Source organism: Euprymna scolopes, chromosome 12 (assembly GCF_053919585.1).
Source record: "Euprymna scolopes isolate OS-2025 chromosome 12, ASM5391958v1, whole genome shotgun sequence".
Taxonomy (NCBI): Eukaryota; Metazoa; Mollusca; class Cephalopoda; order Sepiida; family Sepiolidae; genus Euprymna; species Euprymna scolopes.
In genome coordinates, this window is record NC_136493.1 from 69,731,333 (window position 1) to 69,751,731 (window position 20,399).

Genomic DNA, 20,399 nt, shown 5'->3' on the forward strand with positions numbered 1-20,399 from the left:
GCCCAGCGTCGCCCGGGATTGATTACATAGGTGGATATCTGTACTAGCAAAATACCCGGTATAGCCCAGGATTGGATAAAGTAGGTGTATATGCACTAGCAGAACAACCGGCGTCGCCCAGGATTGTATGACATAGGTGGATGTGTACTTGTAGAATACCAAGTGTTGCCTGGGATTGTACGATATAGGTGAAGTATAGGTCCGATTCGACAATTTTGAAGTGGTTGTGCAGTATATGTCCGATTTGAAAAATTTTGATGGTGCTTGTGCATTATAGGTCCGATTTTACAATTTTGAAGGTGCTTGTGGATTATAGGCTGATTTGACAATTTTGAAGGTGCTGGTGCAGTATAGGTCCGATTTGACAATTTTGAAGATGCTCGTGCAGTATAGGTCCGATTTGAAAAATTTAGACGGTGCTTGTGCCGTATAGGTCCAATTTGAAAAATTTAGAAGGTGCTTGTGCAGTATAGGTCCAATTTGAAAAATTTAGAAGGTGCTTGTGCTGTATATGTCCGATGTGAAAATTTTGAAGGTGCTTGTGCATTATAGGTTTGATTTGAACCATTTAGAATGTGCTTGCGCAGTATATATGTTACAATATGCAAGTGACCTCCCTTGAGTGTAGCTTCATTGTCGAATACCATTAGATTAATATACAATCATTGTAACAATATGAAAGTGACTTACCTTGAGTGTAGCTTCATTGTTGAATTCCATTAGATTAATATACAATCATTGTTATAATATGCAAGTGACTTCCCTTGAGTGTAGCTCCATTGTCGAATTCATTTAGATTAATATACAATCATTGTTATTATATGCAAGTGACCTCCCTTGGATGTAGCTTCGTTGTTGAATACCATTAGATTAATATACAATCATTGTTATAATATTCAACTTACCTCCCTTGGATTAAGCGCCATTGTCGAATACCATTAGATTAATATAAAATCATTGCAATATAAAATATATGCAAGTGACCTCCCCAGGGTGTAGCTCCACTGTCGAATTCCATTAGATTAATATACATTCATTGTCATAATATGCGAGTGACCTCCCTTGGATGTAGCTTCATTGTCGAATACCATTAGAATTATATACAATCATTGTCATAATATGTAAGTGAGCTCCCTTGGAGGTAGCTTCCTTGCTGAATACCATTAGATTAATATAAAATGTAAGTTACCTCCCTTGGATATACCTACATTGTCAAATTCTATTAGAATAATATACAATAATTATAATATGCAAGTGACCTCCTTTTGGTGTAGCTTCATTGTCAAATTCATTAGATTAATATACAATCATTGTTATAATATGCAAGTGAACTACCTTTGGTGTAGCTTTATTGTCGAATTCCATTAAATTAATATACAATCATTGTCATAATATGTAAGTGACCTCCCTTGGGTGTAGCTTCATTGTTGAATACCATTAGAATAATATACAATCATTGTCATAATATGAAGGTGACCTCCCTTGGATGTAGCTTCGTTGTGAAATACCATTAGATTACTATACAATCATTCTCATAATATGTAAGTGACCTTCTTTGTATGTAGCTTCATTGTCGAATACAATTAGATTAATATAAAACAATTGTTAGGATATGTAATTACCTCCCTTGGATGTAGCTTCATTGTCAAATTCTATTAGAATAATACAATCATTATAATATCCAAGTGACCTCCCTTGGGTGTAGATTCATTGTCGAATTCCACAATCATTGTAACAATATGCAAGTTATCTCCATTGGATGTATAGTCATTGTCGAATTTCATTAGAATAATATACAATCATTGCCATAATATGCAAGTGACCTCCCTCGGATGTAGCATCTTTGTCGAATACCATTAGAATAATATAAAAACATTGGTGTAATATGCAAGTGACTTCCATAGAGTGTAGCTTCATTGTCGAATACCATTAGATTAATATGCAATTGTTGTCATAATATGTAAGTGACCTAGATTGAGTTTAGCTTCATTCTAGAATTCCATTATATTAATATACAATTAATGTCATAATATGCAAGTGACCTCCGTTAGATGTAGCCTCATTCTTGAATACCATTATATTAATATACATTCATTGTCATAATATGTAAGTGACCTCCCTTGGATGTAGCTTCATTCTTGAATGCCATTACATTTATATACAATCATTGTTATAATATGCAAGTGACCTCCCTTGAATGTAGCTTTGTTGTCGAATACTATTAGAATAATATACAATCATTGTTATAGTATGCAAGTTGCCTCCCTTGGATGTAGCTTCATTGTCGAATACTTTAGAATAATATACAATCATTGTTATAATATGCAAGTGACTTCCCTTGGGTGTAGCTTCATTGTCTAATACCATTAGATTAATATACAATCATTGTTATAATATGCGAGTGACCTCCTTTGATGTAACTTCATTGTCGACTACAATTAGATTACGCAAGTGGCCTCACTTGGATGTAGTTTCATTTTCAAATACAATTAGATTAATATACAATCATTGTTATAATATGCAAGTGACCTCCCTTGGATGTAGCCTCATTGTCGAATACCATTAGATTAATATTATGCAATCAATGTAATATTATGTCACTGAACGCTCTTGGATATGGCTTCATAGCTGGATATTTGTACTAGCATGATACCCAGAGTTGACAAGGATTGTATAAGAAAAGTGGATATATGTACTAGCAAAATACCTAAAGTTGCCTGGGATTGGATGACATGGGTGGGATGTTTCCTAGGAGAATACCTGGGATCGGATCAGATGGGTGGATATTTGTGCTAACAGAATACCCCATGGTTGTTATTTTAATAAGAGAGGGGCGATTATGTGTGTTAAATCATCGAAAATGATTGTCGAAATTACTAACATATCCAAGAATTATGAAAAATGATAAAATTTAAGTTATTTCATTGGTGTGTTTATCATGAAATAACCAGTATACATGTCTCAAAGTTTTTATTTTAGCAAGAGGAGAGGGGATTATGTGGGTTAAATCATGAAAAACGATTAGAAAAGTATACAATTATTGTCATAATATGCGAGTGACCTCCCTTGGGTTTAGCTTCATTGTCGAATTCCATTAGATTAATATATAATTGTTGTTATAATATGCGAGTGACCTCCCTTACGTGTAGCTTCATTATCGAATATCATTAGATTGATATAAAATCATTGTTATATTATATAAGTGACCTCCATTGGGTGTAGCTTTATTGTCGAATACCATTAGAATAATATACAATCATTGTTATAATATTTAAGTGACCTCCCTTTTATGTAGCTTCAGTGTCAAATACCATTAGAATAATATACAATCATTGTCATAATATACAAGTGACCTCCCTTGGATGTAGCTTTATTGGCGAATACCATTAGATAAATATGCAATCATTGTAATATTATGCCAGTGAACTCTCTTTTATGTGGCTTCATAGCTGGATATTTGTACTAGCAGAATACCAAGCGTTGCCGGTGATTGGATAAGACAGGTGGATATATGTACTAGCAAAATACCCAACATTGCCTGGGATTGGATGAGATAGGTGGTTTGTTTCCTAGGAGAATACCTGGAATCGGATAAGATAGGTGGATATTTGTGATAACAGAATACCCTATATAGGAGGATGGGGCGATTATGTCGTAAAATCAGGAAAAATTATTGTCCAAATAAATAACATATCCAAGAATTATGAAAAATGATGAACTGTGAGTTATTTGATTGGTGTGTTTGTAATGAAATAAACAGCTCAGATATTGTCTGAAAGTTTGTATTTTAGTAATGAAAAAAAAAAAACCAGCCAGACAATGTCTCAAAGTTATTATTTTAGTAAGAGGAAGGGGATTGTGTGGGTTAAATCATGAAAAAATGATTGTCGAAATTAGCAACATATCCAAGAAATATGAAAAGTGATTAAATATAAGCTATATGTGTTTATAATGAAATAAACAGCCCATATATAGTCTGAAAGTTATTATTTTAGTAAGAGGGGGTTAATTATGTGGGTTACATGATAAAAAATGATCGTAAAAATTAGTAACATATCCAAGAATTATTAAAAATGAGTAAATTCGAGTTATTTGTTTGGTGTGTTCCTAATAAAATAGAAAGCCAAGATGATGTATTAAAGTTATAATTTTAGTAAGAACGGGGCTATAATTAGTGTTAAATCAAGAAAAATGATTAGCGAAATTAGTAAAATATTCAAGAATTATGAAAAATGATGACATGTGAGTAATTTTATTAGTGTGCTTGTAATTAAATAGACAGGCCAGACAATTTCTCAAATGTATTATTTTAGTAAAAGGTGGGCGATAATGTTGGGTAACTCATGAAACATGATTGTCGAAATAAGTAACATATCCAAGAATTATGAAAAGTTATGAAATGTAAGTTATTTTATTTCTGTTTTTATAATGAAATAAACAGCCGAGAAAAAGCCTCAGAGTTATTTCTTTAGAAGGACAGGGTAAATTATGTGGGGTTAATCATGAAAAATGATTGTCAAAATTAGTAACATATCCAAGAATTATGAAATATGATAAAATGTGAGGTATTTTATTAACGTGTTTGTAATGAAATAACCAGTCAGACAATCTAACAAAATAATTATTTTAGCAAAAGGAAATGATATTATGTGGGTTAAATTATAAAAAACGATTGTCGAACTTAGTAACATATCCAAGAATTATGAAAAGTGATTAAATGTAAGTTATTGGATTGATGTGTTTATAATGAAATGAATAGCCCAGATATATTCTTAAAGTTAATATTTTAGTAAGAGTGGATCGATTATGTGGGTTACATAATTAAAAATGATTGTTGAAATTAGTAGCATATCCAAGAATTATGAAAAATTATAAAATTTGAGTTATTTGATTGATGTCTTTATAATGAAATAACCACTTAACCGACATGATCTATATCTGTGCCTAAATCAAAACGCGGATTCCATGAACAAAACTTCTTTCTTAGAACTGCACACCTGTGGAACTCTGTTCCGTCATCCTGCTTCCCACCGGACTACAACTTGGATGTTTTCAAGTCCAACGTTAACAAATTCCTAATGAACCGCACCCTTAAGTAAACACTTCATCAAATCTCCACACTAACGTAATGTACTTGCAGTAACCCTTATCCCTGAGTGGCTTCCGGCCCTTGATAAGTGGTGATCACTGTGTAAAAAAAACAAAACAAAAAAACAGCAAGACAATGTATCAAAGTTATTGTTTAACAAGAGGAGAGGGGATTATGTGGGTTAAATAAAATAAAACGATTGTCAAAATTAGTAACATATCTAAGAATTATGAAAAATTATAAAATATGAGTCATTTGATTGGTGTGTTTATCATGAAATAACCAGAGACAATGTCTCAAAGTTATTATTTTAGCTAGAGGAGAGGGGATTTTGTGGGTGAAATCATGAAAAACGATTGTCGAAATTAGTATCATATCCAAGAATTATGAAAAGTTATTAAATGTAAGTTATTTGATTGGTGTGTGAAATAAACAGCCCAGATATTGTCTGAAAGTTAGTATTTTAGTAAGAGGTGGTCGATTATGCGGGTTAAATCTTAAACAATGATTGTCGAAATTAGTAACATATCCAAGAATTATGAAAAATGATTAAATGTGAGTTATTTGATTGGTGTGTTCGTAGTGAAATAGACAGGCTAGAAGATGTATCAAAGTTGTTATTTTTGTAAGAGGAACGGGATCATGTCGGTTAATGAGGGGGTGATTATTTGGGTTACTTTATTAAAAATAATATTCGAAATTAGTAACATATCCAAGAATTATGAAAAATGGTAAAATGTGAGTAACTTGATAGGTGTGTTTGTAATGAAAAAAAAGACAGCCATACAATGTCTGAAAGTTATTATTTTAGTAATAGAAGGTGGCGATAATGTGGATTAACTCTTGAAAAACTATTATCGAAATTAGTAATGTATCCAAGAATTATGAAAACCGAAGTTTTAGTTATTTGATTGGTGTGTTTATAATGAAATAAACAGCCCAGTCAATGTAGCAAATTTATGATTTAAATAAGAATTGGGCGATTATATGTGCGCACTCATTAAATTTGATTGTCGAAATTCATAACATATCCAAGAATTATGAAAAATGATGAAATGTGAGGTATTTTATTGATGTGTTTGTAATGAAATAAACAGCTTAGAAACGTCTCAAAGGTATTATTTTAGTAAGAGGAGAGGGATTATGTGATTGAACTCAGAAAAAATGACATTTGAAATTAGCAACATATCCCAAAATTATGAAAGATGATGAAATGTGAGTTATTTGATTTTTATATTCATAATGAAGTAGACATACCAGACAATTTATGAAAGTTATTATTTTAGCAAGAGGTGGCGATTATTTGGGTTACTTCATTAAAAATAATCGTCGAAATTAGTAACATATCCAAGAATTATGAAAAATGATATAATGTGAGTTACTTTGTTGGTGGGTTTGTAATGAAATAACCAGCCATACAGTGTCTAAGAGTTATTATTTTAGTGATAGAATGAGGCGATAATGTGGATTTACTCATGAAAAATGATAGCAGAAATTAGTAACATACCATAGCCTATGTATCAATGTTTTTATTTTAGTAAGAGTGGAGGCAATAATGTAAGTTAAATCATATGACATGGTTGTGTAAATTAGTAACATATCAAAAAATTATGAAAAATAATGAAATGTGAGTTATTTGGATGATGTGTTTGTAATGAAAAACCAGCCAAGACAATGTCTTAAAGTTATTATTTTAGACAGGTGAGCGATAATGTGGATTAAATTGTCGAAATGTGTAACGATCCAAGAATTATGGGATTCAACAAGATACGTCAACATATATACTTACAGATTACCAGGAGTCACCCTGAATTCAATGAGATACATGCAAATGTATGCAAGCAGAATACATGGTCACCTGGGATGTAATGAGATAGATGCAAATATATACTAGCAGAATACTTGGCGTTGCCTTGGATTGAATTAGATTGATTGAAATATATACTAACAGAATACCTTGCGTCACCCAGGATTTAATGAGATTGATTGAGATATATACTAGCAAAACACCCAGCATTGCCCGGAATTGAATGAAATAGGTGAGAATATATATTAGCAAAATACCTGGCATCGCTTGGGATTTGATGAGATAAATGTGTTGCATATTACCTGTCCTTGCATATACATGCTGTAAATTACTTACTCTAGGTAAGATACAATTATTTCATATGTGTAATACCCGTCTTATGTAAGTAAAATACTCTTTTGCTCGAAATAGCAAATGATACATAATATATATATATATATATATATATATATATATATATATATATATATATATATATATAAAAGGCAAGATGTGTGTGACCATTTCGTGTATGTCTTGCAAAGGCTTTTCTCGCACACGGTCCCGGGGAGGGGGTTACAATCACTTAAAACTGTTTATATAGGCCATAGATAATAATATCTAGGATTTGAGAACGCATGTAGCGTACAGATTTATTTACAGCGATTTTTACAAAATTATTGCTATTTTGGCTTTTCACATGTTTATTTGACTTTTTCATATTAAAAGCAAAACTTATTCAAAGCTAACAAGCTGTTCTCGGCATTGCGCCAGGAAACGTCCAGAAGCAATCAGCTTTGATCAATGTTGTATATCAGACAATTGCTATTCAATCTGGATAATTGGGAGCTGGTTTCCCTCTCCCCAACATCTGTTGGGGAAAAAAACAGTCAAATTTGGGTAAACAAACCCAAATGCTGCCTCGCAGCAAAAGTCAAATGTGTGACTTCTATTTTACCTCCTTAATTAGGTCAAATAGAAGCAGCAGAGTTAACTTATATTGCGGACACCTGTTTTTAATACTTCAATAAATAAATTCAAACATGTCTCCGCTGTATGTGTCGCGGTGGCCCAATGGTTAACGTTGCAAGGTTATTTTTTTCACACTTTAATTTCCAACTTTGCCTCAAGGGTTCGGATTCTTATACTCACCTACCAAAACCTTTTTTTTTATTTTAACACCTACCTACCCCCGGAGTTTTGATTTACCCAAAACCGCACACACCTTAAAACACCCGGGCATCGCTGGGTACCCCCCGCTAGTTTAAAATATAAAAGCGAAAATGTGTGTGTGTTTGTGTATGTGTGTTTGTATGTCCGCCAAAAACTTTCGAAAGACAGAACAAAAATTAGCAAACTTGGTATTATATTGAAGCTCCACTATCCGGACGACAAATATCGAAATTTGGGCCCAAAAGGACCACTAGAAGTGGGTGAGCTGACCGATTTTCTGTGGGGATGGGGCCCAGAAAGTGACATTTTAATGTTAAACTTTACGTATTATTAAATCGATTTATAAGTGCCCCCCATAAAACGGGCCACAATTCTATCACATAAAGTGTACATGGGGCCCTTTTTTTTTAGTCACCCTGTATTCAAAAAGCGCTGAGTCATGTCACTGATCTTGACGTCAGCAAGCTGTAATGGCAGTCTGTATATAAAAAGATTGCATATATTGGTTGTTATCGGTAAAAAAACGCAACAATCATACAAATAGACTTTTACATTATGAAAACGTTACCAAAGTTATTAGCAGGTTAAAAATAGTAAAATCCGAGACTTAAACCAAAAACAATAAGCAAAAATAAGTAAATAAAAAAAATTATGCTTAAAAATATTTATCACGAGACGACCGATGTCTGTTGTCACAATAAAACAAAACAAAAAACAAACGGCCATTTTCTTTTTTTTATATTAGTTATGACCTGATTCTATTTACAGGGAGGAAGGTGGGAGGCATGATATGAGTTAATCAGCGTTTGTTTACTTATACATTTTAATATAATACAAAATGAGAGTTAATGGATTTGGTGACATCCCAGGCATAAATCCTCCTTATTTTCGAGTAAGGTTTTTTTTCTCTACAGCTTGAGATCCCAGGTATGACCTCTTTCTTATTTTCTTAGTGGGGGAGGGGGGCGAAAGATGAAACCGCTTTTATTCTAAGGACAGATACTACACTTTGATCTTAGCCAAAAGACCAAGTAAAAAAAAAATGCGTATTATATATTTTTCATATATTAAATTAAGACAAGATGTCATATTCCAAACATCACAGCCTGGGATTAGATAAAATTCATGGAATTTTTCCAAGCAGACCACTCGGCGTCGCCTGGGATTTGAAAAAGTTGGTTGGCATAATTAGCCGATGTAGGTGGAAATACATTGAATGTTTTCTAAGATGAAACCGCTTTAATTCTAAGAACAGATATTACATTTTGATCTTATTGATATATTTTATTGTCGGCAAAAAAATGAAAATTACAATCATGACAATTGAAAAAACAAAAATCATAAACAACAAAATTAGGAACAAGGCCCTATAAGAAATGGGGAGGGGGAGGGTACAGGGTCTTTGTGACTAAAGTAAGTGACAAAAAGTGAAGAATGAAGACTTTGGAGTCTTACTCTTGACTGGCAACATTTACCATAAAACCTCATTCACTCTATGGATCCTAATCTAACTAATAAAACCCCAGCGTTTTGAATAAAATTAACATATTTACAATTTGTAAACACTTATCTGTATGTTTGTGCATGCATTTTTTTTTTTTTAAAACAAATTTAATGTGTGTGCATTTGTGAGATGATAAAAAGTTCAATTTATTTGAAAATTAAAAAGTTTTTGAATTAAATATATAAAAGTTTGTGGAGTGGGGGAAGCTAGTGAAAAAGTTCATTTCAAAAATAAAATATAAAACCTACTGGGTTATTAGTATTGACCCCCCTGTACTACTCTCAGTGACTAGACTCCCCCACTGTTTTCCGGGGAATCAAAAACAAGCAGGGAGATCCCTATTGGGGGTTGGGGAGAAGCCTTAATAGGAATGGGAGAAAACAAAGCAGCAGGTGGAGGGGGTCGGTCGGTGACCTTTGAGTGGGGAGATGACCGGGGATATCAAAAACAAAATGTGATAAAGGGGAGCGGGTAGACTCAGAGGTTCTCTATCACCAAAAATAATACCATGAACGGGAACTCGTTTATACCACCAGTCAAGAGTCTCTTTACTTTGCTATGCTAAACTAAGTGGGATCGGTTTCGAAGGACCCAGCACTGCCCGTACCATGCTCAAGTAGGAAACACGTATTCAAACTTGGCTCCGAGATGGATGCACAAACTAGTTGTTGTGCCACCCACCTCTTGTCAAACTCCACTCTAGGCAACCTCCTCCAATCGCACCTGATCTTTACTTTAAAGTAAACAATCAGATCCCGATCTGGAACAGATGTCCCTTCGTGGACCAACTTGAGGTGCGTGATCCAAATGATCATACGTGCTACTGCTAGGATCACCAGGAAAACCATTCTTTCCTCCCTGGGGAACGGCGGCTCAATGTTGTACACAAAATATCCTGCATCGAGATTGAGCGGCCACTCATCATCGATGCGAGCCGTTACCTCTCCGATGTACTCCCATAGGGCCTGGATCCGGCTGCAACTGAAAAAAGCATGCTTGACCGATTCGAGCTTGTGTTCGTCGCAGCGCGGGCGCGAGGGCCCTGTTTGTACATGCTGAATTCTTCGAAGAGGGGCAGGTGCTTTTCGGACCAGTCCCCAGGTCAGGGAGAATCCGAGTTGTCAGAAGATCCCGTCCTGTCGCCCAACTCCATTGAGAGCGGATAACCTCCATCGACCAACCTAACCGCCTACAAAGAGGATCCTTTGTGGTACCCGCCACTAGTTCCCAATAAAGTCTCTTCTAGGCTGATCGAGGACACTAGTCCCCAGCAAAGCTCTAAGAGTGGTCCGGCATTCGCAAAGAACTTGGACTCCCCCCTCAGTTTACGATGACCTTCTACCGAGGGGTTGGGTTTGAGATTGGGAAACGAGTTCTCAACCGCAGGAACACAAGAAGTGTTCTCTTCTAGCGAACGACCCAAGAAAGCCAATCTCTCAGCGTTTTTATGACGCAAGAGACTGGCTGACCCAGAAAGACATATGTAGCACACACCTCCGCCCGACCCTTCAAGGACAATTTCCTTCGAATCCAAGTCTTGACCGACGATTTCATCTTGCCATATACTTCTGACCAATTTTTCTTCAGCTGAAGTCCTGGTCCAAACCAGACACTGAGAATATGGACCAGTCATCGGTCCAGCTGAAGATACCTGGAAGCGAGTTTACCCCGGTCCAGGCCCCCAACCGCAAGCTGACAGACTTGGCTGCGGTTGAAGACGACCCTTGTGACATCTTCGTATTGAGCGAGCGCCTCGACCACCGCTTGAACGTCCGTGGGACAAGACACGAACACGGTGATGTCATCAGCGAATGTGGAAACCCTGGCTCGTGTACCTCCAGGTAAAGCAATTCCACGGAGGGGTTCCAATGCCAAATGTACAAAAGAGGTGACAGTGGAAAACCCTGATGCACCGACCGGGAGACGGTGAATGACTCCGACAGCTTACCGTTGATCTGCACCGCTACCGTTGGCCTATCATACAGGACAAAGATTCACTTGCAGAAGTCCGGATTAAATCCGGTGGCCTCTAGCACAGATCCCAGGAACCGATAGTCGACCCTATCGAACGCCTTGGACTGATCTAAACTGATCAGTGCAGCTTCGGTTTCATCTTCTATTCCCTCTATGATCGAGCGAATCAAATGAAGATTGTCCTGAATTTATCTCCCCATCACAGCATAGCTCTGGTCCGGTTCGATCAAGTCAGTGATGACAACCTGCAAGCGATTCGCTGGAATCTTTGCCAAAATCTTTAACTCTGTGTTTAGCAGAAGTCAAGGGCCTAAAGTCGTCAAAATTTTCCACCCCACAATGTCGTTGACCTTTCCTCAGCAATGTGATCTCTCCTTTGGTCACCTGTCCAGGGGTGGAACCCTGAGCAAACCAATGGTTGAACACATCCTTCAGACTAGGACCAACATTGGCGACAGCCTCAAGAGAACTCATAGGGTAAACCATCAAGCCCCGGGGACTTCAACGCAGTAATGACCTCATGTTCCGTAACAAGACCATCACAGCAAGCTGCCCGAGCTGGCCGTGAGGCAGGGCGAGTCGGCCAAATAGCTGCCAAACTCTTCAACCCTGAGTCTGGGTAGTTGGGTGAAGCGCTCTGATAGATGCTCCCAAAACCTTTTGCAGATCTCCCGGAGTCACCTGAGGGCGTTTTCCTTCGAGGTTATGTACTTTCTGGAATGTACCCGTCCGAACCACACCTTAGAAAAGCCTTACGCTCAACAGTGTCAACGTTCACAGCTTCGTTAGAGACTTTCATTAACCTAGCCCTAACTACCTAACCTTCATACCACTCGCTAGCCAAACCAGCTGAGGTCCTGTTTACCAATGCTATCTCTAGGGGAGTCACCAATCTCCACCAACCTGGGTCAGCTTATCCTTTATACGCTTCTTTGCCTTAGACTTATCTAACGCAAGGTATTGCTGTATTGGACAGAGAAGCATCTAATTTTGGCCTTAAGATTAATCCACCACTTACTCTCTGTAACCACCCTCACTAAAGCCCGCTGAATTAAATCGGTAACCTTCAACCGGTAGTCCTTCAGCTCCAACAAGGTGCTGTTTAACTTCTAGTATCCGGCTAGTTTAGGCTTAGCACTTAAGTTCAAACAGGCCATAACAAGTTTATGGTCCGAGTGTCCTAACAAGTGGAACATGGGGCACGATAGAAAATCTACGTTTGCCTCTTCTAACTAACATCCGATCCAAGTAAGTACTCGGATGGGAAGGCACTACAGAATGCCACGTCCACACTCCCGCTCCGGGGTAATCTGTCGACGAGGTTGCTCAAAGCCACAGGTCAGACAGACTGTTGTCATACCACACCGACCCGCTAGACCCCCCCAACCTTATCTATATTGGGATCAAAGATTGCATTCCAATCACCCATTAAAACTACATCCGGACTCACCAAGAAGCCACCAAAGCCTCACTGTCGAAAAAAGGATACCCTCTCTCCATGAGAATTGGGAGCATAAACAGTGACAATCCGAAAAACACTGCAATTAATGGCAACATCAACAATGACTAGCCGCCTGTCCTCGCCTGTGTGAACAACATTCACCGATGCTGACAGGGTGCGACTCACTAGCAAGGAGATTCCACGACTATAAGTATTGCCATATGCTGAGTAAATATCATAGTCGTTTACCAGCACTTGACAATCCTCATCACAAAGTGGGTCTCCTAGATAGCGACAATATCTACCTTAAGGAACACCAGGTCTCTCATGACGTGCGAGGCCTTGTTTCAACACCTGATGCCCCTCACATTAAAAGTGGCCAAGTTCAAAGACATGTTCACTTACCTTAAGCAGTGTCACAAACGGGTCTGAAGTCCTCAACAGTGAGGACGTGGTAGGCCTGACCAAGACTGCCGGTAAGTAAGTCTGTTGAAGGTTGTCCGTCCTTAGCCACGCATCTCACGTCCAGAGGAAAGATCAGTTTCAGCACCCTGTAGAAGGAGGGATGTGCGTATATGGGGATTCTACCTTCACATTGCACTTGGAGTTTTTTAAGCGAGGGATGTTCCATGTCCACCAGCTGCTGGCCCTTCATGGCATCCCTTGCTGCCTCTAGCATATTCTAGGGGGCTTGAGTTCTGGAATTTTTGTTGACCCGCACTAATGTTGTGAGCATTGGCGTGTGCTTGAAATTGGCGGGTTTTGTGATATTTTCCGCTCCGATGAAAGTGAGGCTGCGTAGTTTCTCATACTGGGCTTTCTGCTTCCCTTTCAGTTCCGGAACCAGTAGCAGAGAGCTCGTTTCACAAATCCTGTCTCCTGGCAGGAAAGGAAATTTCTTAGTCCGTTCTGTACGGACTGTCATAGCAGTAGGCTGGTCTTCTTTGGTAGTATGAGGAGGAATAGGGGTAGGAAGGGGAGGAGTTGAGGTAGGGGTGGGGGATAGAAGTTTGAGGAGTGTCCTGAGTTGGGGGGTTTGGGGGGTTTACGATCCCCTTCCGAGACGAGTTCTTGGGGGATTTTGGTTGGGAGGAGGTTTTTTGCTCTGGCTGGATGGGGATTGAGGTTAGGGGGTTTGGAGGTAGGGGGGGCTTCAGCATTGATAGTGTCCGTGTCGGCCGGGGAAACTTCTTTGGTTCTCCGGCTCTTCTTCTTCCTTCTCTTCCTTTCCTCCGTTGTTGTCTTTGTGACAGCATTGTTGGTCATTGCGGGTCGAACGGCCTCTTCTTCGGATGCTCCCTCCTCCTCCAACTCTTGTAATTTCCTCTTGCCAGAGGACGAGGATGTCTCCACTTCCATGGCCAAATTGCTAGTGGATTTTTCCGGATGGTCTTCGATCATCAATTGCTTGTGCACGCTTTTGGAGGGTTTACCTTTCCTGGTGACCGTCGACCATCCAGCCTCTGCTGCTGGGGTGGCTTGAGCCGCTGCTGGAATTCTAGCTGGGACTGCCTCAGTCGCCGCCTTGGCTTGTGGTTTTTCCGGGGCTTTGGCCGTAACTCTTTTTTTGGACAATCCTTGGCCATATGGCCTTGTTTTAGACACTGCCAGCACTGTGGCTTTCTTCCTTCTACAATCACCGACAGCGTCCATTTGCCAAACTTCAACAATGCCAGGATTTTGTCGACTTCTGCTCTATCCAGGACCATCCATATCTTGTAATCGCCGGTCATTACGTTCCACTGGCCTTTGACTGGGATTACTGCCTCGACGTCACCATACTGGCTGAGTATGGCTCCCAATTGCTTGGCCTCCACATAACAGGGTACGTTTAGCACAGTGACGTTTACTCTCCTCTTACTCAAGTATACCGGTTGGATTTGGATGTTTTTCCAGTTCCGGTCAGTCCTGGATAGTCTCACGGCTTCTTCTTGGTTGGAGAGTAATACGTCCCACATTGCATAACTCCTTCTGCAGATGTATTTAGCTGGGATGCCTCGGTCCAGAAGGAGTTCAATCATCGTTTCTTTGCCGACTCCCATAAGGCTCCTGGTTCTTAGATCTGAGGTGACCAGGGAGAGAACGCGGTTTTCCAGTTCCTTAATTTGTCTAGGAAGGGGTAGGATGATGTTACCCTTTGTGTAATCATTATAAGTTGAGGAAAAGAGTTTTCTGTAGTCTTCTTGGGATTTCGAACCCCATGCCGTGTTTTCACCCTGCTTGTATTCGTCTAGTTTCATGCACGGGCTTACCGGCGCTGCTTCTTTAATGCTGGATTGGCCGGGCTTTGGGTCCAATTTGCTCATCTTGGTGTTGGGGGACAACGCTGGCCAGTCTGCTGATGTGTTAGTATCCTGGCCGTGCCCGCCGCCCTGAGTTGCCCCCTTCTTCTTCTTAGGGGGGGCTGCTGCATAAGGTTTTTCCTGGGGCTTGATGGTGTCTCCCCTCCTGGGGGTCCACCTCTGGTTGATGATGTAGAAGGTGTGGCGGCTGGGGGTGGTGATGTTCCTGCCAGTTTGGTCTTGTCGGTACTGGTAGGTACATTGCTGCTTCCCTCCTTTGCCACCTTCACTTGGTCATTGCCCTCTTGGGGAGTGTTGGAGGACGGATCGTTAGCTCCATCCTTGAAGAGTGACTGGATGGAAGCGATCGTAGCGATAAAAAGTTCCTCGGTCTTCTTGGAGGCGCTGCTCTCATCTTCCCACCGCTGTGGAATCGCCCTTTTGGGGAGCGGGAGAAGCATGTGTTGGCATAGCTTTAGATGATTCTGAGTCTTTGGTTATTGCTGACTCAGAATCCACTGCTTTTTCCACAGCCGACTTGCCGGCAGGAGCTTTTTCGGTGGGGAGGAGTTGCACTGTTACCGGATGGCGCAGGTACATCTCCAGGGGCCGCTGCGGGCTGTGGCCCTACCCCGTCGATTTTGCCCAGGGTCGCCGCGGGCTGCTGCTCTACCCTCACATCCACTTCCTTCTTTTCCGGGAGCTGGGGTTTTGCTCCCTTGTTGGGGCATTCCTCCAACGGAGCGATGTTCCGCATTTGGACTGGTATAGTCCGCCTGGCTGGCATCGTGGTGGTAGTAGCACTGGCCGCTGACGCAGACCAAAGTGTAGCGGGAGAAAAGAAAACCCGGGGGAAATGGGGGTAGGGGTGGGCTCAGAAGAGAAATAGAGTTTTTGACCTCCGCTCTCGGGGATGTCGGATTAGCAGCTCGGATCCCCCCGCGAGGGGGGGGAGCAGAGAAGGAAGACACAGTGGGTGCTAGCGGGTCAGAGTGCCGCGTCGCAATTAAGAGAGAGAGGGGATAGACATCTTTGCCCACAGAGGGGGGAGCAGAAACGAAGCATCTGCCCTACCCCCCATGACCCTACCCGCAAATAACCCCAACGGAAGCGATAAAGAGAATCCTGTCTGCTCGATCCAACGGGAGAGCAGCGAAGAATGACAAAGTTTTGGCCTGGCAGGTCATAGTGCTGCTCAGGCAATTAAGTGGTGAGAAAGTAGACCATTCCCTGTCTCTAGAGGGAAGAGACTGGAACGAAGAAAAACATGCAAAATAACAATAAAGGCAGGTCTTAACTACCAGCTAGTGGTGTTTGTCCCGAAATTTCAGTCTCCCAAAAAAAGGGACCAGTTTACGGGTCCAAGCTCCCACAAATGTGGAGTCGGTCCTTTAGGTCCTGACTCTCCAGAAAAGGGGGTCGGTCCTTGCTAACAAAAGTTAGTATGTAAAAACACCTTAAACCTAGCCCGAGAGCCGTTTCGTATGCTGAGAGAACAGATACTACACTTTGATCTTAGCCAGAAGAGGCCGAGAAGAGATCTTTATATTTAATTTATTTCGTTTAAAGAAAAAATTACAATTAAAAAAATTCCAATATAAAATTAAAACATTTAAAAAAGTAAAATCTCCAAAAGACAAAACAAATTTAGGCACAAGGCCCTATAAGATCTGGGGAGGGGAGTGTTGCAGGGTCTTTGTAACTAAAGTAAAAATTGGAGTCTTTGGCGACTTTACTCTTGACTGGCAATATTTACCACAATACCTCATTCACTCTGTGGACTCTAAACTAACTAATGAAAACCCCAGCGTTTTTGCAAAAAAGATATATATACAATTTTTCTCATATTCTCTCAATTCATATCGGGTGTAGGGAGTAAAATAAATAGATTGTTAAAAACAAAAAATGGGAATATATTATGTGGCGACCTTCGAGTAGGGATTGACCAGGGGGTGATAAAAACAAAAAGATGGGGGGGTAGTGGTAGGGTAGCCTCGGAAGGTTCTCTAGTGCCAAAAAACAAACAATTGTGGGACAGGATCTCATTTGTACCACCAGTCAAGAGTCTCTTTACTTTTTATTTATCTAACCTAGTGGGATGGGCTCCGTAGGACCAAGTACCGCATGTACCATGCCTATGGTGGTGATACGAATTCAAACTTGGCGCCTCGTCGGATGCATAAGCTAGCGTCATGCACCCACCTCTTGTCAAAGGCCACTCGAGGCAACCTCTTCCAATTGCATCTGATCTTTACTTTAAGCAGATGTTTAAAGTAGACGATCAGATCCTAATCCGGAACAGATATCCCTTCGCGGACTCGCTTGAGGCGTGTGATCCATATGACCATTCTTAGTATCGCTAGAAAAACCATTCTTTTCTCCCTAGGCAGCGGCGGATCCGAGAAGAGATCTTAGCCAAAGGACCAAGTAAAAAAAAGATGCGTATTATATATTTTTTGTATATTAAATTAAGACAAGATGTCATATTCCAAATATCACAGCCTGGGATTAGATAAAATTCATGGAATTTTTCCTAGCAGAACATTCGGCGTCGCCTGGGATTGGAAAAAATTGGTTGATATAATTAACCGATGTAGGTGGAAATACATTGAATGTTTCCTCTCAGAATACCCAATGTTGCCTGGGATTGGATAAGATGTACTAGCAGAATACCCGGTGTAGCCCGGGATTGGATAAAATTGGTGTATATGTACTAGCAAAATACCCAGCGTCACCCGGGATTGTATGACATATCACTAGCATGACATATATACTAGCTGATTATCCGACATGGGCTGGAATTGTATAAAATTCATGGAATTTTTCCTAGCAGAACAGTCGGCCTCGCCTGGGATTAGAAAAAATTGGTTGATATATATACTAGCCAAATGCCCAGTGTCGCCCGGGATATCTGTACTAGCAAAATACCCGGCATAGCCCAGGATTGGATGAAGTAGGTGTATATGCACTAGCAGAACAGCCGGCGTCACCCAGGATTGTATGACATGGGTGGATGTGTACTAGCAGAATACCATGCGTCACCTGGGATTGTATGACATAGGTGAAGTACAGGTCCGATTCGACAATTTTGAAGACGGTTGTGCAGCATAGGTCCGCTTTGAAAGATCTTGATGGTGCTTGTGCATTATAGGTCCGATTTTATAATCTTGAAGGTGCTTGTGCATTATAGGCCGATTTGAAAATTTTGAAGGTGCTTGCGCAGTATAAGTCCCATTTGACACTTTTGAAGGTGCTTGTGCAGTATAGGTCCGATTTGAAAAATTTAGAAGGTGCTTGTGCAGTATAGGTTTGATTTGACAATTTTGAAAGTGCTTGTGCAGTACAGGTCTGAAATAAACAAGCGTATGGTTGCAAGAAAAATACAGATGACCGAGCTTCCAATTCATCCCAGTTTGGGTGATTTGACAGTGACAACCCGGTGTTGTGCTTCAGCCAAGTTAGCTTTTCCTCTAATGTCTGGGTATTGGTTCGAGGCTCCATTGTGAGGTGATTCTGGGTTAGAGCGGGTTGAGGGTCATGGTCTGATGATGTTGGTGGTCTGATAGTAGCCGTGTGTGGTGTATGGCCTGAGGTAAGTGTGCGTCTGAACTCTACTGTGGAATTCCGGTTGTCAATCAGGTATAAGCTGAGCGTGCTGTGGTGTAAGACATTTTGGCCGATCAGGTCACCAGCACATTCACCTTCTCGAAAGTGGGTGAGTTAGTTCACCGAGGGCAGTGATGCTGCCATTTATACCTTTCACCCGTACATCTGTGTGGGTCATATATTTCTTAGCTTCTTCGGGCAGCTGTGATATAGGTATGATGCATGTGGAGCATCCCGAGTCTAACATCGCGATCCCAGAAAAGTGTATGTCGTTTATGACGAAGGTGGATTGTACGAGTGGTGATTGGTGTGCGAGTTCCTGGAGGTTGAAGATGTGATGACTTGTGATGGAATAGGGCGGACGGGGCATCATAACTCGTCCTGCCTGTTGTAGAACCAATAGTAATACCCCCATCCAGTCTTCCTCCCACTCCTCTCCCATAACCCTACTTCCGGTTTCGGGCTCACCGCCAAGCAGTTCCGGTTTGTAAGACTAGAAAATAAACGCGTTTCATTCCAGTTTCTCAGCGTTCTAGTTAATCACTAATCATCAGTACATGTAAATAATACAACATGGTGTTAGAAGTGGTTAAATATAACTAGTAGGTTATAGTAGAGAAAAAAAATTTAAACAAAAAAGAGAAGAAAAAAACGAAAACCAATCGACCCATCAGTCCACGTGCGAACGCGACGCAGGAACTCAAAAACGTTGTATCATCACGGTGTAAAGTGAACTAACGAAATACACGCGTCAACTGAATAACTCAACAACAAGTAAATAAACGAAGTCACAGACTGAGGAATAAAAGTAATAAAAAAAAAAAACACAAATAAAGACAAGACACGACACAAGGTAGGCGATTCGCTATTGTTATTATTTTTTATAAAAGCAAACAAATACCGTACGCCAATCAGATACTTAAAAAAAAAAAAAAAAAAAAAGTGAAGACAAGACACGACACAAGATAGGCGATTCGTTATTGTTATTATTTTTTACAAAAGCAAACAAATACCATACGCCAATCAGACACTTTTATAAAAAAAAAAAAAAAAAAAAAATTTTTATTTCCTCAGGTGCTAATTCCTTATCAACAATGGCTTGTCAAATACCGCCCCTTCTATGGATTGGCAGAGTAATAATTTAGCAAAAGATTTTGATAGATTCGTTCGACAGGTCATGTTGCACTTTAACGGACCCCTCAAGGATGTAAGTGAGGACGTAAAAGTTAATTCTGTTATTGTGGTCAGGGATTGAAGGACAGGATCTGAGTGACACATTTCAATTTGAGGAAAGTGAAACACGTAATGTCGAAAATTATATTAAGAAATTTCGTGCATATATAAAGCCAAGATCAAACTTCCGCGTCTCGAGGTATCAGCTTCTACAGTGTCGACAACAACCTGATGAACCAGCCCACGCATTTCTTAAACGATTAAGGCAGATATTGAAACAATGCGAGTACGAGTCCCCCGTTGAAAAAACTCTTCTGGTAGATATTTTCATTTTTGGACTGAACAATAAGTCCACACAAAAATCCTTACTT

The 20,399-nt window shown here is 40.1% G+C and overlaps 1 protein-coding gene and 1 non-coding gene across 3 annotated transcripts in view; one reads left to right on the top strand and one right to left on the bottom strand.

The window, feature by feature from the left end:
* The window catches only part of LOC145291322 (natural resistance-associated macrophage protein 2-like), a 346,900-nt gene that overhangs the window by 189,841 nt on the left and 136,660 nt on the right, over nt 1-20,399 (top strand). The gene's annotated exons all lie outside the window — the stretch shown is intronic.
* On the bottom strand, nt 16,600-16,790 carry LOC145291705 (U2 spliceosomal RNA). Its single transcript, XR_013869478.1, has one exon. It is a non-coding gene; the product is annotated as a U2 spliceosomal RNA (small nuclear RNA).